Here is a 25,701-nt window from a genome sequence, read left to right on the forward strand (position 1 = left end):
CTCTTATCCATTTTTCTTTTGGGTTGTTTACCTTTTTTATTGACTTGTAAGCATTCTTTCTCTATTCTGTATGTTAATTGTTTAGTATTATTCATTAGATTTTTCTAAATATTAATATCTTTCTCACTGCAGCTTGTCTTTTTATACTGTCTTTAATGGTGACTTTTGACCAATAGAATACTTTGACTTTAACATAGTCCAATTTATCTTTCTCTTTACAATTAGTGTTATTTGCATCCTATTAAAAAAAAGTCTTTTACTGTACAAAGGTTATGAAGATATCCCTATATTATCATCCAGGAACTTTATTGTTTTGTTGTTGACATTTAAAACTACAACCCACCTGGAACTTTTTTTTTTTTTTTTTAATAGTGTGAGCTTGGGTCAAGTTTTGGTTTGGTTTTTAATTTGCATCTTTATTTCTTTCTTTAAAAAAAATAATATCTGATTGTTTCAGCACCATTTGCTGAAAAAATTAGTCCTTTTTCCCTTTTCTTTAGAGTCAACTTTCTCGTGTATCAAGTGTCCAGATTTATGGGAATCTGTTTCTGGGCTCTCTATTCAATTCTATTGATTAATTTTTCTATCTTTCCATTAATATTACACTTTCATAATAACTGCAGTTTTATATAAGTCTTGACAGCCAACACGGCTAGTCCTCCCTCTATTGAAGATTGTTTGGGTTACTTTTGGCCCTTTGCATTTCCATGCACATTTTATTTTTAAATTAATTAATTACTTAAATTTTTTTTTTTTAATTTTTTGAGAGACAGCATGTGCTCACAGGTGGGGAGGGGCAGAGAGAGACAGAGAGGGAGAGAGAATCTTAAGCAGGCTCCACACCTGGTGTGGAGCCTGACTGGGGGCTCGATCTCATAACCTCATAACCTCATAACCTCAAGATCATTTCATGAGATGAAATCAAAAGCCTGATACTCAACCAACTGAACCACCCAGCTTGGAATCAGTTTGTCAAGTTCTCAAAAAAAAAAAAAAAAAATGGGGGGGGGGGTTGGGATTGCATTGCCTCAATAAATCAGTTTGATAAGAAAATGAAATCTTTACAATATTGAGACTTCCAACTTATAAACATGGTATATCCCTCAATTTACTCAGAAGTTCTTTAATTTTAGGGTACCTGGATGGCTCAGTAGGTAGTGGATGCAACTCTTAATCTCAGGGTTGTGAGTTCATGCCCCGCATTGGATGTGGAGCTTACTTAAAAAAATTTTTTAAAGTAGTTCTTTATTTCCTCACAATAATATTTTATGGCTTTTTGCATTCCTATAGTATATATACACTATGTTAGATGCATTTACTATTCCTGATGCTTTTAAAAATACTATATTTTTTCAAAATTTGTTTGTTGCTGCAATATATAAAAGCAGTTGATTTTTGTATACTGGCCTTGCTAAACTTTAGTAATTTCCTAGATGCTTTTGTATTTTCTACATACACAATCATTTGATTGATGATAGTCTTATTTATTCCTTCCCAATCCTTTGTATAGTTCACTGTTTTTTTTTTTTTTCTTATTTACTGTACAAGCTGGGATCACAAGTACAATGCTGAACACATGGGTGATAGTGGACACTATTGTTTTATTCCCAATATCAAAAGGAAATCTTTCATCTTCCAATGTTAAGTACAATGTTTGTTGCAGGGGTTTGTTTGTTTTTGTATATTTTTTTTACTGGATCAAAAAAGTACTATTTCTTGGTAACTAAGAATTTTTGCATCAGCAAATTTTCAGTGTCATCAAATACACTTTCTATCAACATGGTCAGATGATTTTTCTCATTTACTTTGCTCATGTAATAAATCATTAATTGATTTATGAATGTTAAATCAACTTAATGTTCCTTGATGTTAACTGGAATGCCAATTTGTGATTTGTTTTACATATTTTACATATTCCCAGATCTGGTTTGCTAATATTTTATTTGGTATTATACAGCCATATTCCAATGTTTCCATCTTGTTCCTATGTTTTGCATGTATGTAATTTTCCCTTCTCAGAATATTTTGACAAGTTTTGGTATCAAGGTCATGCTGGCCTCATAATATTAGTTGGAATATATTCCTGTTTTTTTCTATTTGGGGGGAAGGTTTGTAAAATACTGGTATTATTCTTTCCTTAAATGCTTGGAAGAATACCTTAGTGAAGCCATCTGGGCATAAAGCCCCTTTACAGAATTTTTTAAATTTTTCTTCATTGTGGTAAAATACACGTAACATAAACTTTACATAGTAACCATTTTTAAGAGTACAGTTCAGTGGTACTCAATGCATTCACATTGTGTGCAACCATCACCACCATTCATCTCTGTAACTTTTCATCTTGTAGAACTGAAACTCTTTACCTATTAAACAATAATTCCCCTCCTCCCCTCCCCCTAGCCTTTGGCAACCACCCATTATACTTCGTTTTTGTGATTCTGACTACTTTAAGTACCTCATAGAAGTGGAATCAAACAGTATTTGCCACTTTGTAATTGGCCTATTTCACTCAGTATAAAATCCTCAAGGTTTATCCATGTTCCTGCATATGCAGAATTTCTTTCCTTTTTAAGGCTGAGTTATATTCCATTGTATGTATATATCACATTTTGCTTATCCCTTCATCTGTCAATGGACACTTGGGTTGTTTCCACGGTTTAGCTACTATGAATAATGCTGCTATGAACATGGGTTTACAAATATTTCTTCAAGATCTTGCTCTCAATTCATTTAGGTATATACCCAGAAGTAGAATTGCTCAGTCATATGGTAATTAAAAATATTTTTTTGTGGGGCACCTGGGTGGCTCAGTCAATTAAGCGTCTGACTTTGGCTCAGGTCATGATCTCAGGATTTGTGACTTCGAGCCCCATATCAAGCTCACTGCTGTCATCTCAGAGCCCACTTCAAATCCTCTGTCCCTTTCTCTCCACCCCTCTCCCACTTGCTCTCTCTCAAAAATAAACATTAAAAATTTTTTTTAACTCTCATATTGTTTTCCACAGCAGTCATACCATTTTACATTCCTACCAACTGTGCACAAGGGTTCCAATTTCTCCATATTCTCATCACTATTTGTTGTTATCTGTTGTTGTTGTTTTTTTTTTAATCATAAGCATCCTAATGGGCGTGAAGTAGAATCTCCATGCAGTTTTGACTTATATGTCCCTATTGATTAGTGACACTGAGCATCTTTTCATGTGCTTATTGGTAGCTCATATATATTCTTTGAAGAAATATCTAAGTCCTTTGCCCATTTTTGAATTGGGTTGTTTGATTTTCAGTATTGAGTTTTAGTTTGTATATATGCTGGATATTAATTCCTTATCAGACATAAGATTTGCATATATTTTCTCCCATTCTGTAGGTTGCCTTTTTACTCTGTTGATAGTGTCGTTGGATGCACAAAAGTTTTTAATTTTTATGAAATCCAATTTGTCTATTTTCCTCTTGTTACCTGTGCTTTTGGTGTCATATCCAGGAAATCATTGCTAAATCCAATGTCTTGAAGCTTTGCCATCTGTTTTCTTCTAAAAGTTTTATTGCTCTAGGTCTTACATTTAGGTCCTTGATCCATTTTGAGTTAATTTTTGTATATGGTGTTAAGTAAGGGCCCAACTTCATTCTTGGGTTGTTGAATGAACTTCATTCATTGTGGGTATCCAGTTTTCCCAGAACCATTTGTTGAAGAGATTGTCTGTCCTTGCCCCATTGAATGATCTCGGCAAACTTGTCAAATATCATTTGACCATATATGTGAGCGTTTATTTCTGGGCCCTCTATTATATTCCATTGGTCTGCATGTTTGTTTATGCCAATTTCGCACCATTTTGATTACTGTAGCTTTGCAGTAAATTTTGAAATCAGGAAGTGTGAAGCCTCCAGCTTCTTATTCTTTTCAGGGATGATTTTGGCTCTCTGGGGTCCCTTGAGATTTCATATAAATTTTAGGATGGGTTTTTCTATTTCTTTTTTTTTTTTAATTTTTTTTTTTAACGTTTATTTATTTTTGAGACAGAGAGAGACAGAGCATGAACGGGGGAGGGTCAGAGAGAGAGGGAGACACAGAATCTGAAACAGGCTCCAGGCTCCGAGCAGTCAGCACAGAGCCTGATGCGGGGCTCGAACCCAGACCGCGAGATCATGACCTGAGCCAAAGTCAGATGCTTAACCGACTGAGCCACCCAGGCGCCCCTGGTTTTTCTATTTCTGCAAAAAACATAATTGACATTTTGATAGGGATCACATTAATGTATAGATCATTTTGGATAATATGACATTTTTTATCAACGTTTTTTTTTTTTTTTTTTTTTTTTTTGGGACAGAGAGAGACAGAGCATGAACGGGGGAGGGGCAGAGAGAGAGGGAGACACAGAATCGGAAACAGGCTCCAGGCTCCGAGCCATCAGCCCAGAGCCTGACGCGGGGCTCGAACTCACGGACCGCGAGATCGTGACCTGGCTGAAGTCGGACGCTCAACCGACTGCGCCACCCAGGCGCCCCGATATGACATTTTTTAAATAGTAAGTCTTCCAATCCACGAACATGAAAAAGGTATTTATTTATTTGTGTCTTCTTTAATTTCTTTCAGTACTATTTTGTAGTCTTCATTATACAAGTCTTTCATTTCCTTGGTTAAGTTAATTCCTAAGTATTTTATTGTTTTTGATGCTATTGTAAATAGAATTGTTTTTATGATTTCCTTTTCAGATCATTTGTTGTTTATATATAGAAATGTGGTTGATTTTTGTGTGTTGACTCTGTATTTTTGTACAGAAAAATTTCAAATTTGACTTTTCATAATTGTAGATTCATATGTAGTTGTAAGAAATAGTACCAAGAGGTCCTCTGTGTCCCTTAGATAGTTTTTCCTAATGGTAACATCTTACAGAAACTATAGTACAATAACCCAACCAGGATATTGACATTGATATAATATAGATACAGATCATTTTCACCACAACAAGGATCCCTCTTATTATACTTTTATACCCACATCCATTTCTGTCTTGCACTTACCTCCTTCCATAACCTGGGACAATCACTAATTTGTTCAACATTTCTATATTTTGTCAGTTCAAGAATGTTATATAAATGGAATCATATGGTATGTTACCTTTTGGGATTGGCTTTTTTCATTTAGCATAAATGTCTGGAGATCCACCTAGATTGTTACATGTACCAATAATCCAGTCCTTTTTATTGCTAAATAGTGTTCACAGTTTAACATTTTTAAAAAGTAATCTCTACATCCAACATGGGGCTTGAACTCACAACCCTGAGATCAAGAGTCACATGCTCTACCAACTGAGCCAGTCAGGCACCCCTGTAGTATTACATACTATACTTGAAACGTTCACCCTTTAAAGGACATGTAGGCCAATTCCAGTGTTTGGTTATTACAAATACAGCTTTTTGGAACATTGGTGTACAGGTTTTTGTGCGAACAAAAGCTTTCAATTCTCTAGGATAAATAAATGCCCGAGTGCTGTTGGATTGTATGGTAATTGCATGGTTAATTTTATAAGGAACTGCCAAATTGTTTTCCAGAATGACTATGCCATTTTACATTCCTACCAGCAAAGTATGAGTGACCAGCAAAGTATGAGTGACTCAGCATCCTTGTCAGTATGTGGGGTTTTCACTATTAGAATTTTAGCCATTCTAGTAATTATATATTGATAACTCACTGTGGTTTTAATTTGCACTTCCTCAATGGCTAATGATGTTGAACATTTTTTTCATGTCCTTACTTGCCATCTGTACTATCCTCTTTGTTGAAATGCCTCTTTGCCCATTTCCTAATTTGATTGGTTTTTATTTAACTATCAACTATTTGTTAACTGTTGTTTAACTCATACTTTTGCCAGTGGGTATACAATTGCTCTAGCACCATTTGTTGAAACAGGCATCTTTTCTCCATTGAATTGCTTTTGCATCTTTGTAAAAACATCAGTTGGGCATATTTGTGTAGGTCTCTATCTGGGTTATCTATTCTGTGCTATTAATCTATGTGTCTAGGGGTGCTTGGGTGGCTCAGTCGGTTGAGCGTCCGACTTGGGCTCGGTCACTGATCTCACAGTTGGTGGGTTCCAGCCACACGTCGGGCTCTGTGCTGACAGCTCAGAGCCTGGAGCCTGTTTCAGATTCTGTGTCTCCCTCTCCCTCTGCTCCTCCCCTCTCTCAAAAATAAATAAACACTAAAATTAAAAAAAAAAATCTAGGGGCACCTGGGTGGCGCAGTCGGTTAAGCATCCGACTTCAGCCAGGTCACGATCTCGCGGTCCGTGAGTTCGAGCCCCGCGTCAGGCTCTGGGCTGATGGCTCGGAGCCTGGGGCCTGTTTCCGATTCTGTGTCTCCCTCTCTCTCTGCCCCTCCCCCGTTCATGCTCTGTCTCTCTCTGTCCCAAAAATAAATAAAAAACATTAAAAAAAATTAAAAAAAAAAATCTATGTCTCTATCCTTCTACTAACACCAACAGTCTGGATTACTATAGCCATATATAGTAAGTCTTAAAATTAGATAGCCGGACTTCTCCCATTTTATTCTTCGTCAAAATTGTTGAGGTTCTTCTAGTTACTTTGTTTTTTCATATAAACTGTAGAGTAATGTTGTCTATATCTACAAAAAATTACTAAGATTTTGGTAGGAATTGCGTTAAAACTATATCTCAATTTGGGGGGAATCCATATCTTCACTATGTGGAGTCTTCTAATCCACACTATCTCTCTACAGAGAAGTATTTATTTATTTATTTATTTATTTATTTATTTATTTAATGTTTTGTTTATTTTTGAGACCGAGAGCGCAAGCGGGGGAGGGGCAGAGAGAGATGGGGACAGCGGATCGCGAGCGGGCTCTGCACTGACAGCAAAGAGCCAATGCAGGGCTCCAACTCCAACTCATGAGCTGTGAGATCATGACCCAAGCTGAAGTAGTTGGCTCAACCAATTGAGCCACCCAGCCACCCCTCTACAAGGAAGTATTTAGATCATCCTTGATTTTTTTCATCAGTGTTGTATAGTTTTTAGCATACAAGTCCTATACTTTTTTTTGGTTATAATTACACCTAAGGTTCGATATTTTTGGAGCAGCTTTAAATGGTAATGTTTTAAATTTTGGTGTTCGCTAATAGCATTTAGAAATACAATTAATTTGTGTATGTTTTTCTTGTATACTGCAACCTTGCCAAACTCATGTATTAGTTCTGTTGATTCCTTGAGATTTTCTATGAAGACAATTATGTCATATGCAAACAGGGACTGTTTTATTTCTTCTTCTTTGCTGATTTGTATGCCTTTTATTTTCTACTATAATGTCCAGCACTGTTCTTGTTCCCAATCTCAAAGAGAAAGCATTCAATCTTTCACCATTAAGTATGATTTTATCTGTAGGCCTTTGTAGACGATGCTCTAATTTTTGAGTTTTTATCATGAATGGATGTTAAATTTTGTCAAATGCTTTTTCTACATTGATTAACAAGACCATGTAATTTTTCTTCTTTACCTTGTTAATATGATGAATTAGGCTGATTAACTTTCAGTTAAACCAGCCTTACATCCTTAGGATAAGCCCCATTTGATTACGGTATTTAATTCTTTTTATATCTTGCTTAATTCTATTTTCTAATATGTTGTTAAGGATTTTGTATCTATATTAATGAGAGATATTGGTCTGTACTTTTTTGGTACTTGTCCAGTTTCAGTATCAGAGCAATATTAGCTTCATAAAATGAATTGGAGGGGAAATAAAATACGTGTTGATCTCAATTGATGCAGAAAAAGTGCTTGACAAAATTCAACATCCTTTCCTGATAAAAACACTCAACAAATAAATGGATTGGAAGAATTAAAATTGTTAAAATGGCAGTAATACCCAAAGTGATCTACCCATTCAGTACACAAGCAACAAGAGGAAAAACATATAGATTGAACTTTGTCAAAATTAAAAACTTTTGTGCATCAAAAGGACAGTATCAACACAGTAAAAAGGCAACCCACAGAGTGGGAGAAAATATTTGCAAATCATGTATCTGATAAGGTAATAATATCCAGAATACATAAAGAGCTCCTACAACTCAAAACCGAAACAAAACACCCAATTAAAGTAATGGGTAAAAGACTTAAATAGACATTTCTTCAAAGAAGAATACAGATGACCAATAAACACATGAAAAGATGTTCAGTATCACTAATAATTAGGGAAACACAAACCAAATAAGATACACTTCATATGCATTTGGATGGCCATTATTTAAAAAAAAAAAAAAAACAAAACCTGAAAATAACAGGTGTTGGTGAGGATGTGGAAAAATTAAAACCTGTGTTCGTTGCTAGTGGGAGTGATGCAGTCACTGGAAAATCATATGGCAATTCCTCAAGAAAGTAAACAGAACTACCATATGATCTAGCAAACCCACTTGTACTTCCCAAAATTACTGAAAGCAGAGACTTGAACAGGTATTTGTAACCATAGCAGCAGTGTTCACAATAGCCAAAAGGTAAAAACAACCCACTTACCCTCAGGTGAAGGGATAAACAACATGTGGGATATACATACAATGGAATTTTATTCAGCCTTTAAAACTATGAAATCCTGGGGAACCTGGGTGGTTCAGTCTATTGAGTGTCCGGCTCTTGATCTGGGCTCAGGTTCTGTTCCCAGTGTTGTCTGATGAAGCCCCGCCTCAGGTTCCACGCTAAATGTGGAGCCTGCCAAAGATTCTTTCTCGCTCTCTGTCTCTGTCTCTCTTTCACCCCCACTCTCGCTCTCTCTCTAAAATAAATAAATAAATATATATTAAAGAGTATGAAATACTTTTTTCAATGTTTATTTCTTTTTGATAGAGAGAAAGTGGGGGAGGGGCAGAAAGAGAGGGGGACAGAGGATCTGAAGTGGGCTCTGCGCTGACAGCAAAGAGTCCAATGCAGCGCTTCAACTCATGAACTATGAGTTCATGACCTGAGCCGAAGTTGGAGGCTCAACTGACTGAGCCATCCAGGTGCCCCCAAAAGTATGAAATTGATACATGCTACAACATGGATGATTCTTGAAGACATTATGCCAAGTGAAATAAGCCAGACACAAAAGGACAAAAATTGTATGATTTCACTTATAAGAGGAACCTAGAATAGTCAATTCATAGAGAAAGAAAGTCAGAAGAGTGGTTATCTGGGGCTAAATATGGGGAGTGAGGAATGGGTAGTTATTGCTTAATGAGTACTGAATTTCAGTTTGAGATGATGGAAAAGTTCTGGGGATGGATGGAGGTGATGGTTGCACAATAATGTGAATGTGCTTAACGCCACTGAACTGTACACTTAAAAATGTTTAAAATGGTAAATTTCACATTATGTATATTCTACTACAAAAAAAAATTGAACACACAATTTCACATACAAAGTCACATACTCAGATTTTTTTTACTCTAGTGGATTACTTACATTAAGTAACCAGATGAAAATAATTGCTTGACTACGTGCTCTGACTCTATGCGTGCTCTGACTCTTCTGGAATCGCCTAAAGTATCTGTCTCGCCCATCTCCTCAACAATCAGTAGTTGTCATTCAAGGCAGGCAGCTGACTGTAGCTACCACAGAGACCACAAAGCTGGGATAAAGCCCTGCAGTTCCCCACAGTATGTACTTTATCCAGACTCCCTAAGCAATGAAAAGAAAGCAGGAAGAGACTACAAGAGTATGAAAACTTTTATACGTTTCCACATCTAAATCCAACATAGACATAATTGAAGTTATTAAAGCAGTGGCTCTCAAATTTTAGCGTGCACCTGAATCACCCGGAGGCTCTGTTAAAACACAGGTTGCTGCCCATCATACTCCCCAAGTTTCTCATTGTGTAGGTCTGGGAGGGGGGCCCCAAAATTTGCATTTGCAGCAAGTTCCCAGGCAATGCTGGGAACCGCTGAAACAGGGACCACACTGGGAAACCACTGAAGAGTGTATTCAGAAACATAATTCTATCTGACCCCAGAGAAGGATCAAAGGGAGTAAGGAGAAAGGTGAAGAGTGGAGAGTTGCCACCCCCCGCCCCTGGCAACCCCCCATGTTGTCATTTCTTAAAAAAATATATTTTTTCTAAACATTCAGCAAAATTAAAACTTAAATACCCAAATAGATGCTGAACTTTATGGATGAAAAAGGTATATATTAATAGTGACAGTTCATTGCTACCAATTATTCAAGATTTAGAAAAACATTTTCCATTGTCTTCTTTTTCTCTATTTTCCTTGAGCTGGTTTGGGAACTTTAGAAAAAAAAAATGATGTGTATGTGGTCAAAAGCTTTACTAGAGAGACTTTAAGGTCTACAATTCTGTGAAAAGGCAGCAAACAGCAAGCAATTGAAAAGGCAGAGCCCTAGCTGCATCCGAGCCAGGGTGAGGATAGCACTGCCAGGGAGAGGGGAGTACCAGGCAGCTTCTCAGAGGCAGCAGCCATCTGGTCCCAAACTAAAGAATTTCGATGAGGCAACAAAGAAACTCAGGAGTTATTACAAAACACAGTACAGCCTATGATTCTTCACCTGAACACAATTACTTGTCCCAACGGAGTCTGGGTGGACCCTCTGATCCTATCCAAGCTTATGGGTGTTATTTTTTAATGGTTTGCCCTGAAGCTTTCACAAGGAATTCTCATTGAAGATTCTACAGGGGTTAAGAGAAGGGTGAAGGGGAAAATCTTGTTGCATGATGCTGGGCTGGCTAATATGTACTTACAGTGTTGAAATAAATAGGCAAGAAGTTTTCATTTTTACTTCCTAAACCTGCCACCATGAAACAAAGCACCATGAAGATATGTTTAGGGCCTAAGTTAAGGAAAAGTGGTAACAGTGTAAAATTAATTAGAACAATGTGATCACCATATTTTCATAGGTGAATATAGGTCACCAATATGTCCAATGTTAACCCCAACTATTCACCATTCCAGGAGCACTATCTATAATTAAGCTAATATATTTTAAAACTACTTTCAGTAAATTTTGACAGACTTTTCTAATGTACATAAATGAGTCACTTATACTGGCCTTTTCATGGGTGACAAATCCAAAAGTTCTTCAACTCATTAAACTTTTCAGACACCACAGGTATTGCTGTGTGATATTATCTATATATGTGTTTTCATGAGCTTAAATTGAAAATGCCATAAATAATTTAAAATTGAAATACAACCTGCTTTTAAGTTCTCAGTCATATCTTCAATATGCTGTGAAATAGTATTTCCAATAATATTTACATTTATTTACTTTTTTTTTTTTTCTGTTTGAGGTACATACTTTCTGTTCTACTCAAAAGGCATTGCTTTAGGAACTTACCATCTGTATAAGGTATTGATATCTAGGAATGTTTTATTTTTACCAAATAAATAATTACATATCATAATGGCATCCCTTACTTAATTCCCATCAAAAACAAACCCTATTATATCTTTTCTGAATCTTGTAATGATGCTTACTATGTGGGGTTGGTTTTAAAATGGCATCTTAATTTGCATTCTTTTGACATAGACACACTGTTTGTATATTAAAACACGGGAATATTTAGACACACACATTGTGTGCTCTTTCCCTTTTTTAAATAATGTTTATTTATTTTTGAAAGAGAGAGAGAGAGTGCAAGGTGGGGGGCAGAGAGAGAGAGCCAGAGAATCCCAAGCGGGCTCTGCACTGTCAGCAAAGAGCTCTATGCGGGGCTCGAACTCACTAACTGTGAGATCATGACCTGAGCCAAAATCCAGAGTTGGATTCCTAACTGACTGAGCCACCCAGGCACCCTTTCCTTTTTTCTTTTTTTTTTTTTAAATATGAAAAGGCTTTTTTCTTTCCCCACTTTTTTTTTTTTTTCCAACGTTTTTTATTTATTTTTGGGACAGAGAGAGACAGAGCATGAACGGGGGAGGGGCAGAGAGAGAGGGAGACACAGAATCGGAAACAGGCTCCAGGCTCCGAGCCATCAGCCCAGAGCCCGACGGGGGGCTCGAACTCGCGGACGGCGAGATCGTGACCTGGCTGAAGTCGGACGCCTAACCGACTGCGCCACCCAGGCGCCCCTTCTTTCCCCACTTTTGAAAGACAAGTGTTTTTAAAATAAACAGTCTTTCCTTCTTAAAGCTACAGTGGACAAACAGCAGCAGAAGTACAAAGGATAAATGAGGACCAATACTTCACCTAGATATTGGGGGCAAGAGGGAATGGTGGGGATGGTCTAAGTGGAGAGCACATGACTCTCTAAAAGGGCCAGGTGCTCTCCAGCTCCAGCATATTGCAGCCATGTACTAATGGAATTAATCTCAGTGTTCTCAAAGCCTCCAAGTCTTTAAACACTGGAAATGCAGATTGTGCTTGTGTGTATGTGAAGCTGCTTTATTTCAAAGTGTTGGCAACTAATTTAAAAACATATAAAACACTGTGAGGGCCCAACAACTGTTCAAAGCCCATTAATTTGGGACACCTTTCCCTCCATCCACCCTCCCCTAACCCATCATGAGACTGAAGTCCTACCGACATCAATCTATATTCTTAGTAAAACTAGTAAAGCAAACAGTAGTCTTTTCACCAAAAAAGGCCACCCCTCTTTGGCTGGAGCTTCACAGTCTTCTACCAAACCTTGGTTAACTGCCCAGAACTCCCAGTTGCATCTAAAAAGGCTAAGCATGGGGCGCCTGGGTGGCGCAGTCGGTTAAGCGTCCGACTTCAGCCAGGTCACGATCTCGCGGTCCGTGAGTTCGAGCCCCGCGTCGGGCTCTGGGCTGATGGCTCGGAGCCTGGAGCCTGTTTCCGATTCTGTGTCTCCCTCTCTCTCTGCCCCTCCCCCGTTCATGCTCTGTCTCTCTCTGTCCCAAAAATAAAAAAAAAAAAAAAAAAAAAAAAAAAACGTTGAAAAAGGCTAAGCTTTTTGTTTTTGCTGTTTTAATGCCCTTACCTCCTAACTTTTTGTCATCCAAACTGCCTTTGTTGTAAGAAAACTGAGCCCAAAATGGAGCTGTAAACTTGTAAACTATGCCCATAGAGATAAACAAACAAACAAACAAATAAATAATTCGTCATCTGGGATGAGAAATTCTTATTTTTTAAAATTTATTTATTTAAATTCAAGTTACTTAACATGCAGTATAGTATTGGTTCCAGGAGTAGAACCCAGTGATTGGGATGAGAAATTCTTGTTCTGTTTCTGTAGCCTGTTTGTGTCAAAACTCTTAAATACATGGTTCATATCCTATCTCTTTACTTGAGAAGCAATTAGCCATTCTATCTGTCTTCTTGAAAAGTGAAAAAACCTATAGAACAAAAATGCCCAAACAACTATGTCATTTAAAATAAAGAATGGAGGGGCGCCTGAGTGGCTCCGTTGGTTAAGCATCCAACTCTTGATTTCATCTCAGGTCATGATCTCACAGTTTGTGAGATTGAGCCCCAAGTAGGGCTCTGTGCTGACAGTAAGGAGCCTGCTTGGGAGTCTCTGTCTCCCTCTCTCTCTCCCTCCCCCCTTCACACTCTTACGTGCTCTCTCTCAAAAACAAATAAATAAATAAATATTTAAAAAATAAAGAATGGATGAAAAATTCTTTTAATTTTTTCTTTTTTGAGAGAGAAAGAGAGAGAGCGCAAGCAGGGGAGGAGCAGAGAGAGAGAGGGAGGGAGACAGAATCCCAAGCAGGCTCTCCCTACTGTCAGTGTGGAGCTAGAACTCACAAACCATGAGATCATAAACTGAGCTGAAACCAAGAGTTGGAGGCTTAACTAACTCTGCATGAAAAAAATTTTAAGGAGGTAAAGATTTTATGTGTCATATTCTCCAATCATTCAAAAAAATTTCACATAATGAAAGGATTTCAAAATTCATAAATACTTGGAAATTAACACACTACTAAATAGTCTTTGGATCAACGAAATCAAAACCAAAATTACAAACCATTTAAAAGGTGATGAAAAGGAGAAAATTTTAGACCAATGAGCTACCACTCTAGGAGCTAAAATAGTCCTCAGAGTAAATTTTAAAGCCTTAAATGCCTTCGTCATTAAATAGGGCTTTAAAAAAATGTAAAGGAATTATTATTCAAAGGAAGGAAAAGGATAAAAAGGAAAAAAAAAAACAGTACGAAGCAGGAATTAATACAGATGAAGTTAAGGGTCACTTTAAAAAATAATAGCAAGGATATATAAATACAAAAGCTTGTTCTCTGAAGGACAATAAAACAAAACTCTGAAGAAAAAAAACCTCTGGTTTTGGCACAGTGGAAGAGGAAGAGGGTTGAATAAAAATGCATAGGATCAGAAATAAGAAAAGAGATACCAAAGAGCTTTAGTAACCTGCAAGAGAATGTTACATGCAACTCCACAGCAACAAATGTAAAAGCCAAAAGAAAATGAATGACATGTTAGCGAGGTATAAATTATAAAAACTGACTACAGAAGTAATAGAAAATCTGAATAGATGAGTGACCATAAAAGAGAAAAACTCATGTGTGTTGTAATTATATGATAGGTATATATGAGCATGAAGAAAAGAATAGCAAACAATAAAATTGCTACACACACACACATTGCTAATATTGTATACATTACATTGCTAATGTAAGATGACACTGCTCAGATGTGCAACATAAGAGGGGAAAGATTAACCAAAATGTGACTATTAAAAAATGTCAGTATGATCTCATATATGTAAAATTAAACATATACATGTGTATATACAGAAAGAGATGTATGAAAGGCTGATAAGCAGAATTTTCATGGTGGTTACATTAAGATAAAGGGATGAGATGAAGGGATATCCCTATCTACAGATGCACGTTTCATTCCCATCTTCCTTGGCCCTGGTGTCGGCAAACACCGAGCGTGGAGGGTGAGGGGAGGAGAGTATTGATGAACTGGTTTTCTTTTCAAAGTCATCTCCATTCTTTTAAGGAAGTGCTGCTCAAACGTGAACACACACCAGAATCAGCCAATGCACTTGGTAAAACAGATTACTGGGCCCCACCCCTTAGAGTTTCTGAATTAGTAGGTCTGAGGTGAGGCTCACGAATTTGCATTTTTAATCAGTTCCCAGGGGATACTGATACTGCTGCCTCAGGGACCATATTTTGGGAATCACCGTCCTAAGAAAACTTTATCAATATTCTAAAAGATTGTTAAAATTGCTTTGGTCTCCTATTCATTTTTGCTGTTTTAATTTTTATATTACCATTTTATTGAAATGTTGAGAATTCTTAAATATTGTCTTTTCAAGTATCTGAAATGTAGCTTAAAGTGTTCATTGTAATAATAGCAATTACCATCTGACAGTACAGATTAGGCAATGTGTTCAATAATTCACTACATTACCTCATTTAGTCCTCATAAATCCCTGTGAGGTAGGTACTATTATTAGACCAATTTTACAGATGAGGGAACCGAATTTAGAGGAGTGTGCACTCTTAGTACACTCTATTGCAATAAAACTAATGGTTAAAAAAACCAACAAAACAAAACTACAGCAATATCTGCTAGCAAACTAGCAATATTTGCAATGAGATAAAGCATGATGACACCTTCATTCAATGATTATGAGGTATCACCTAGAGGTGCCCAAATTTTGGATCAAACAATGCTAATATTTATACAACTTGCAGTTCTGGCCATTATAAGGAGTTCATAGATGGCAAAGGGTAAATAACATTTGTATACTCATTGCTAAACAGACCTGGGTGACATGGAAATAAGAGAATTTTTTTTTTAATTTCTAAGCAGTTTTGAAAAAATGGGATCCATATTTGTTAGAATATGGGCTAAGCTGCTACAACAATGGCCCCAAAATAAGACAGCTCAAGTAAAATCAGAGTACGTTTCATTCCCAATTCGTTGTCATAGGCTATTAGCTTTGATCTGCGATGCTAAGCTCCCAGTTCCTTCTGTCTTGTCACTCACATTGTCTTCGTCTGCATAGTTGAAGTTAGCTCACCACACAAGTCTGCCTTCCAGTCCATGTGCAGAAAGATAGAGAAGGAGGGGACAGCAAACTTAATCCTTTGAAAGCATGCTTTCTCAACAAGGGGAATATCACCTCTAAGGGGGCAAATGCTGATTCTTGAGGGATAGAAGGGCAAAACAATGTTAGTCTTTTTATGGATAAAGCACATATATTCATATAAAGTGCACAAGCAGATATACAATATATGAAAAGTTTATGGCAGAAATTGGAGGGGGGTGGGTGGAAGACCTTAAAAGGCTCAAGGCAGTGATAATAAAAGAAGATTGAGAACATCTGTGTTAAAGGCAAGCACAAAAAGTTGCACACATCTCTTCTGCTCCCAAGAACTTAGTCACAAAGATAAACCTAGTTGCTAGGGAATCTAGGAGATAGATTCTAGCTGGGTGGCTACTGGCCCAGAGTAAGCTCAATTTCTTCCTATTTGAGCCTCTCCATCAGGCGGCTTGAGTGTTCTCACGACATGACAGCTGATTTCTCTCAGAGAATCCAAGAAACTACAGTGGAAGTAGCAATGTCTTTTACGACCAAGTCTTGGAATCCACACACTGCCATGTCTACTACATGTACATAGCTATACAGATCAATCCTGATGTAATGTGGGAGGAACCTACCTAAGGGTGTGAATACCAGGAGGCTAGATCTGGTGATCATCTAGGAGATTGGCTTTTTATTTGGAAGTATAAACAGAAGTTTTCATGTTTGTATAACTGAAAAAATCATTTTGGTTAAATTCTACTTTTCCTTCAAGGCCCTGATGAAATGATAACTTCCTAGCCAGACTTCATTGCTTCCTCCTTTGTGATTCTAAATCACATCATTCTCATCTCTGGTGCAGTACCTATTACACTGTATAATGACTCACTATGTACAAGGCTGTCTCTCCAATGAGAACACAAAACTGAGGTTTACTTATTTCGATGCCTTCCAAATTCACAACAGTGTTGAACTTAAAAATATATATATATATATTTCAGCCACTGTCAGTTCCTGGTGGGGAAACCAGCCTGGGACCAAGGTAAGAAGCCTTCTAAATTATCTATTTAGCTCACCACTGATTTGCCTTATACACCTAAACAACATGTGTAAAACAAACCCAGAATACAAATTTATTCATTTCCATGAGAGGTTTAACTTCTCTGTTGACCAGAATTTTCATATAGATAACTTTACAGGAGCAGGCAAATTAAAATCTAAAATCTAGAGATCGAGATGAGTTTTATAGGAGAAAGTGTGTGCTTCAATGGAAAGCAATCTTTGTTTAGATTACACCTTTCCAGATTATCCGATTCCAGCCTTGCATTGCGGTTGAACTATCATACTTTATTAGTTTGTACTGAAGGAAAGCTAGAGGGATGTAAAATAACTCTTGCTTCTAGGCATGTAAATTCTGTCTGGGGGAGGTTCAAGTGACTCCTCTCTACTATGAAAGAGGCTAGCTCTGCTTTCATTTACACATTCATTTCCATTTTCCCCGATCTGTAAATATGTTTGTTCTCTGGCTTCTACCTTTGGACTGGTTGTAACATCTTACTGGTTCCCTCATTTAATTAATGAATTCAATAAAATAACATTTATTTTATATTTGTGTGAGAATCGTGATTTTACCTATTCTTTAAAAATGTCCTTCAACGGCCCATATATACAGGCCAGGAGGGATTGGTTGGGTGATCTTAACCAAACTAAAAAGGCAGACTGGAATTATACAAACCTGGCTTCAAATCCTGACTCTGAAGAGCTAGAGGCCACTGCACTTTGCACCCTGAGAGACGTGCCATTCACGCTGCAGTTTCTGTGAATGGTGCCTCCCTGCAAAGCACTTGGCACAGGTCTGCATTGCATACATGGCAGTGCCCCTTCCACCGCAAGAGCAATTTGTGTGCATGGCGTGTGTCTTAGCAGAGAGCCTGTGCCTTGTCTTTGCCTTGGTGACAGATGAGATGTTTTATGAACCAACAATACACGTATTTGTGCTTAACTGTCATAATTAAGCAAACAGCATGGGAGTAAAAAAGAATAAGGGAAAGAGATAAGAATGGCTTTTAAATGCTAATAGCTTTGGTCAGCACTGTCCAACAGAAAGTGTTTTTTGTTTTTTTTTTAACGTTTATTTATTTTTGAGACAGAAAGAGACAGAGCATGAGCGGGGGAGGGTCAGAGAGAGAGGGAGACAGAGAATCTGAAACAGGCTCCAGGCTCTGAGCGGTCAGCACAGAGCCCGACTCGGGGCTCGAACTCACCAAGGCAAGATCATGACCTGAGCCGAAGTTGGACGCTTAACCGACTGACCCACCCAGGTGCCCCCAGAAAGTTTTTTAGTGATGGAAATGTTCTTGATCTGTGTTGTCCAATAGAATGGTCACCACCTACACGTGGTTATTGAGCATTTGAAATGTTATTAGTGTGACTGAGGAACTGAAGTTTTAATTTTAATTTAATTTTAATTAACATACTTAATATATGTAGCTAGTGGCTACCATACTGGACAAAACTAGTATTGATACCAGTAGAAAGACATACTTCTAGACTCAGAAAAATGAGAGATGTAGGTTTCTCAAGCTTTTTTGGTGCAAAGACCCACATATTTAAAAAGCACTGACAAGATTTCATTTTTTATGGCTGAGTAATATTCCCTTGTATATATACCACACCTTTTTTTTAAGTTTATTTATTTATTTTGAGAGGGAGAGAGCATGCAGATGGGGCACAGAGAGAGAATGAGAGAGTGTGAAAGAGAATCCCAAGAAGGCCTTGCACCATCAGCACAGAGCCCAATGAGGGGCTCAAACCCATGAACTGCTAGATCATGACCGGAGCCGAAATCAAGAGTTGGATGCTCAACAAACTGAGCCACCCAAGTGCCCCTACCACATCTTCTTTATCCATTCATCTATCAGTGGACACCTCGGTTGCTTCTATATCTTGGCTACTGTAAATAATGCTGCAATAGGAGAAATGGGTGAAATAGATAAAGGGGATTAAGAGTTACAAACTTCCAGTTATAGAATAAATAAGTCACAGAGATGAAAAATACATCAAAGGGAATATAGTCAATAATACTGTAATGACATTGTATGGTAACATATGGTGACTATAGGTATCATGGTGAGCATGGAATAATGTGTAGAATTGGCAAATCAACATGTTGTACACCTGAAACTAATATAATATTGTGCCAATTATATTTCAATAATAAAAAAATTGCAACACACACAAAAGTAATAAAAAAATAAAAAATAAAAACCATTGGGACTCCAAAGAACTTTTATTTCTGTGGGTTATATCTACCAATAATTATTATCCTAAGAAAAATAGAAATTTAGAGATATTTATTAGTCCTTACCCCATTAGTCCTTCTGGGGTCCTAATAGAAATATTTATTAGTCCTAAACCCATTATTTTTATGGAAAAATAGCTATATTTTCCAAAACAAAAGAATTCTCATAGCAGGCCTAAGACCACTATCCTTTGAAAGGCCTGTTTGCAAGGTTAACCCTTAGCTGGTATCTGGGAATCTTGATTTCAGGAAGGTTCCCACCATTCCATAACTGATAAGAGTTGTTTAATATGACTGAACATAGTCTGCACAAACAATGTAGTTTATGCTGAACAGCTGCTTTCCTTCTGATAGTCTGGAATTTTGGTACTGCTATGCAGACGGTGCCTATGTAAGCAGTCTCCAATAAAAACCTTGAGCATGGAGTCTCTAACGAGCTCCCTTGTGAGACAAAACTTCACACATGTCACAATGCCATAATGAAGGAATTAAGCACATCCTGCTTGACTCCACTCGAAGAGGATTCTGGGAGGTTTCTGCCTTGTTTCCTCTGGACTTCACGCCATGTTCTTTTTCTTTTTGCTGATTTTGCTTTAAAGCCTTTCATGGAAATAAATCATAGCTGTGAGCATGACCATATGCTGAGTCCAATGAGTCTTCCTAGTGAATCACTGAACCTGGAGGTGATCTTGGGGACTCTTTACACAGTCCCCTTCATTGGCCCTGCTCCCAGAATATCAAAACCCAGGATTATATCCCACACTGCAGAGGACTGGAGACTTCTCCCTGAAGAAACTGAAAAATGAAGAGAAAAAAGGACTGCAAAGGGTAGAAACAATGAAAAAAGCAAAGGAAATTCCAAAAGTAAAACTACAATTAATATCTTTAAAACAATAAGAAAACATATTGCATTTATGAAGAGTAGGAAGCTATAAAAAGAAGAAATCAGAGAATAAGGAAGAAAATCCAATCAAATGGAATTCTGAAAAAAATGGCTAGAAGATAGAGTTCAAAACCTGCCCAGAGCAGTTAGGGGTAAAAAAAGAGAGAAAGAGATGAAAAACAAAAGAAAGAAGGAGACTGAAGGATCAATCCAAAATCCAACCAAAAAAAAAGAGAACAGAATAAACGGAAAGAAAGAAATTAGTAAAGTAAATTTCACCACACCACACAAAAAAGAGCCTCAGGTTGAAAGAGCTCACCAAGTGCAGACCACAGTGAATGAAAAAAGGAATCACCCCAATGTCACCAAATCATCAGATTTCAGGATACCAGAGAGAAGATTCTAAAAAGCTTTCTTTTGGAAAGGAAAAACAACATAAAGGGATACACAACATAATGATATCAGATTCCTTCACAGTAATACTGACAACAGACACTTTAAAATTAAATCTTAACCATTCTGAGGAAATTCATACTCAGCCAAACTGCAATTCAACACCTCAGCCATGAAGAAAAACACTTTAAGATATGCAAAGACGTTGAAAATGTACCTTCTCTCAGCAAGTAAATGGACTAAGTACTTGAGTAAAATGACTGAGTCAACCAAACCAGGACCTAGGTAAGAGGATCCAAACCAGGAGAGAGGGGAAACAGGACTACAGCTATACACTGAACCTAGAGAACTTTATCTTCTAGTCTTTCTATTCAGAATTCCATTTTAGCTATCATATTTCCAATTTCATAGAACACTTTCTTGTTCTCTAATTGTTTCTTTCCATAGCATCCAAATCCTATTTTCTGGGTACAATCCCCTTTTTTTTATCTCTTTAAAAATACTAATCTTTAGGTTGGTTGCAAACCTAGAAACAGAGCAGATGTATGTGAAGAACGAGACCTATGAGAAAGAAGTCTTAAGAGAAAAAAATGAAGTTGATAGATTCTTGCATTTGCTTGAGCACTTAACAGCATTTGAGTACTTGGGAAAAACCACAGACTGATAGAAAATTAGGTAAATGAAAAAAGCAATCTTACCTTACCCTTGGCTCAAAGGCTAATCATATTTACCTAATCACAATAATATAAAACCTATTGATTTAACTAATTACTGAGATAAAATCTCAATTGAGAGGATGGAGGAAGTAGAAATAAATAGAGAGTATAGGAGTTAAATCCTCACCATAATGTATCAATTCTCATTTTATAAAAAAATTAAATGATATCTAAATCATTTAAGTCAAGAAGTAGTTATAAAGTATACTTACACTTTAAGACTTGAAGAGGTAAATACGAGAAGAAAAAATTAAGAGCTGAAAGTAGTTGCCCCAAAGGAGAAAAACAAGGACTTAGGAGGAATGAACGTGTGTCTCATATTTTTGTGGCAAATTTTTAAGAATTACTTTATTTTGTTCAATGATATATATGTATTACTTTGATTTTAAAGTGAAATTTAAAAAACAATTCGATGATAATTAAACCGGAAGCTTTTACAGTTCCATATGCCAAGTTCAAGTACACTACGTTGTTTCCTCTTCACTCAGCAAGAGCACCTTGTGCTCAACACCCAACCAATAAGAAAACTCTTAACTGATTTGAATAAAGTACTTCTTTCTTTATACTGTCTTTTTTTTTTTAACGTTTATTTATTTTTGAGACAGAGAGAGACAGAGCATGAATGGGGGAGGGACAGAGAGAGAGGGAGACACAGAATAGGAAGCAGGCTCCAGGCTCTGAGCCATCAGCCCAGAGCCGGACGCGGGGCTCGGACTCACAGACTGCGAGATTGTGACCTGAGCTGAAGTCGGATGCTTAACCTACTGAGCCACCCAGGCGCCCCTCTTTATACTCTCTTTATGTTCTAGGCACTTTTTTGAAAAAACCCTTTGTTGAGGATGCTCTCTATGTACTGGTATGAAAAAATCTCCATGATACACTGTCAAGTGAAAAAAGCAAAGAAAAAAAAAAATGACCACTATATCCAAGAGGGGGAAAATGTAGATCTGTTATGGCTTGGATATGCATAAAATATCTCTAGAATGATAAGCAGTAAACTAGTATTAATGCTTATCCAGGGTAGGTGAATTGGAGAAATGAGAATTGAGTTGATAAGGAACAGGGGAAAGAGGGAGACTTTCCATTGTACACCTTTTTTTTACATTTTTATCTTCAATCCTATAAAACCATTGCCTACAAAAAAAAAAAAAATTTTTTTTTTTTTTTTTACTTTCAAGTCATAGTTCTTTTTATTGGTACAAAATTACAATCTTATCACACATTGAACTTGCACACGTTTACATGCCAACTTGAAAATTAATTACCAGGCTTTTAATCATCACAACAATAAATCTATTAACCTATGTTAAGATTACAAAGGCCAAATAAGATAGAAAGAGTAAACCTGTGGATAAGCAGACAGAATGGTTTCAATGCCTAGGTATGTAAATATAGTCTTTGCTTTCTTCCTTCTTTTTTTTTTAAATTTTTTTTTTTAACGTTTATTTATTTTTGAGACAGAGAGAGACAGAGCATGAACGAGGGAGGGTCAGAGAGAGGGAGGCACAGAATTGGAAACAGGCTCCAGGCTCTGAGCTGTCAGCACAGAGCCGGATGCAGGGCTCGAACCCACGGACCGCGAGATCGTGACTTGAGCCGAAGTCGGACGCTTAACTGACTGAGCCACCCAGGAGCCCCAACTTTCTTCCTTCTTTAAACCTAGCTCAAGGGTTTTTAGATTTTACAGTGCAGGAGATTTTCTCCCAAACTGACAAGAATGAATATTCAATCAAACATAATTTTTACTACACATCAGAATCTTCTTATACTTCTTTTTTTAATGTTTATTTTTGAGAGAGAAAGAGAGCACAAGCAGGGAAGGGGCAGAGAGAAAGGGAGATAGAATCGGAAGCAGGCTCTGGGTCTGAGCTATCAGCACAGACCCCGACAGGGGCCCAAAGTCACTGACTGCAAGATCATGACCTGGGCAGAAGTCAGATGCTTAATGGACTGAGCCACCCAGCCACCCCAGAATCTTCTTATATTTCTTTGAACCAAAAGGGGAAAATATTCATACTTTTTAATATTCTTTTTTACCCTATCATATTATGACCATCTTTTGATTTTGTCAGATTTCTTCTACAACATGATTAGTAATGGCTGCATAAGTTAACATTATATTAATATATTAATTAATACATTATATATTAAGTATTCCATTGTATCGATGTTCTCTGACTTAAATTATTTTACCATTTCCCTATTTTGGGACATTGAGTGTTTCCAAAGTTTCACCATCATAAGCTAAATCACAACAAACATCCCAGTAACTAACCCTATGTACATATCCATTATTATTTTCTTAGAATAAATTCCGAGAGGTAGGATTCCTGGGTCAAAATGTAGCTAAAGATTCAAGAATTTAACAACTATGGGCAAAATGCCCTCCAAAAACCTACGTGACTGTTAATGGGAAATTATATTTATTTTATAAGGTACTTAAGGGAAAAGACAGAGGATACTTAACTGATTCAATCTGTGAGTCTTCAGGTACCCCCCAATGAAGCCCCAAATCTCAAACTGTAAAATGTTGCACAGGTAACATGTGAAAAAGTAAAACAAAAAAAGAGGGTGATGAACCTTGATATTAAAACCATAGCTTTCACATGTATGCTGCAAGAAATGTAAAGGCTTCAGAGAAAGAGGAAAAAGAACTGTTAGCAATGACACATCACTGAAAAATGGCAGACTCAAGTTCTCAAAGCTTTCCAATTTAATGTCATTTTAAAAGGCCATCATATTAACTGTTAGTAGTTATAATAGTCGAAATTATTAAAGCACTTTATCAGTACATCCGTATCTTGAAGGAGAAAATGCCATAATAGTTTCTGTTGGTGTTGACATTTCAATGGAGAAAAGTTAACATTTTAATACAACCTATAAGCCCTCACTCCCTGAAGTTGTATATTCAACACCATAATTTAACACCATTCAAAATTTGGAACCTGAATATGTAGTTGTGGGTCAAAGTAGGTCTAAGTAAATTGAGAAAAAATAATCTTTCCAAATCGATGACTCAAAACACTATATGTGGGTTTTCCTTTCACTTTTCTATATTTTGCAAAATTTCCTTAATAAAAGAAAGTATATAAACATAAATTAAGGAAGCCCAAACTTATTATTTAGAAAACAAAAGTGTCAGTGTTGCATTCAAACTATCACCCTGACATCAAGAAGTATTTTTGGATGAGATAGATCCTATTATACAATTCTAGAAATCATAAGAACAAAATGTAACTTTCTTAAAAAAGAGCAACCCCAACAAATTCTATAAACCATACTATTCTCATAGATCAGAACTGAATAAGTTTTGTTCACCACAACAAAACATCCCCAGATGCAAAAGGTAAAGAATTACTGCATGAGATAGCTCGCTCACTTCCCCTCTCTAAAATAAAATAAAATAAAATAAAATAAAATAAAATAAAATAAAATACACTTAAAGTTAAAATAAGAAGTCCCTAACAATCCTGATGACTAGGGACAGCAAAACACTACCCAAGTCTTTAAAGCATATGCAAAAACAGATATACAGAAAAGATGAATTAAGGATGCCTTTTGATTTTACAAGACAATTCACAGTATCATTCACAATTTTAAAGGATTCTTTAAAGTACTTACACTTTTCCTAATTACTAAATAAAATAGAGGTATTTTTATTTTCCAACCCCCTAAAAAGAACAATAATTACAGTATTCTCCAATCTCCAATATGCCCTCATTTTTAAAAACCCCATAATCCTTGGAAGACAGCAGACTAAATTCCAGCACTTTTATATCAAGCCAGGAATTCCTTTTTCCTAATCCTTACGGAATAAGAAATAGACACGCCTTTTCAACTCAAACTAACCAACCGGGTCTTGGGAAAGAGCAAAGCAAGCTGAAACAATGTCACCAGAACTTGGACTTAGAAAAAAGTGCCAAGAAGCATGACAACACTGGACGTTCCGTTCTGCAAAATGTCAATCATTCTCCACTCCCGACTCCCATCAACTCGCACAAACGCCGCAAAGATTGGGAGAGGGCAGTATAGTACTGGTACTGGGTTGTCAGAACAATTCACCTAAAAACTAAGCGTCCGTTAAACCTGCTCCAGCGAGAGGACAGGAGGCCGACCCAGGCCACAGGGAGAAAAGAGCAGATACTGGTACGAAGAGCAGCCCCGCCCCCCCCACCCCCCCCACCCCCACCCAAGGCTGGAACGTGAACAGTGTCCTAACAGGTATGCAGCGCGCCTCTCTGGAGACTCTTGGAACGTACAAATCGCTGCAATAAACAGCCGGTGGGGCGGGCGTCCTCTCGCCCTCCTGGGGCGGCGCGACAGCCTCTCGGCTCGGGGACAACCCGGAGTCCGCAGGCCAAGCGGGGCTCCGGGGCGTGGCCGATTCCCCTCAGCTATCAAGTGGGCTGGGGGCGGGACCGCACTCGCTATTTACACCATTCCAAAGTCT

At 37.3% G+C, this 25,701-nt stretch overlaps 1 protein-coding gene across 9 annotated transcripts in view; it reads right to left on the bottom strand.

Annotated features, from left to right (window-relative positions):
* ZNF638 (zinc finger protein 638) overlaps window positions 1-25,701 on the bottom strand; it is a 140,904-nt gene that overhangs the window by 114,227 nt on the left and 976 nt on the right. The window lies entirely within an intron of this gene.

The sequence above is a fragment of the Neofelis nebulosa genome, chromosome 9 (genome assembly GCF_028018385.1).
Source record: "Neofelis nebulosa isolate mNeoNeb1 chromosome 9, mNeoNeb1.pri, whole genome shotgun sequence".
NCBI lineage: Eukaryota > Metazoa > Chordata > Mammalia > Carnivora > Felidae > Neofelis > Neofelis nebulosa.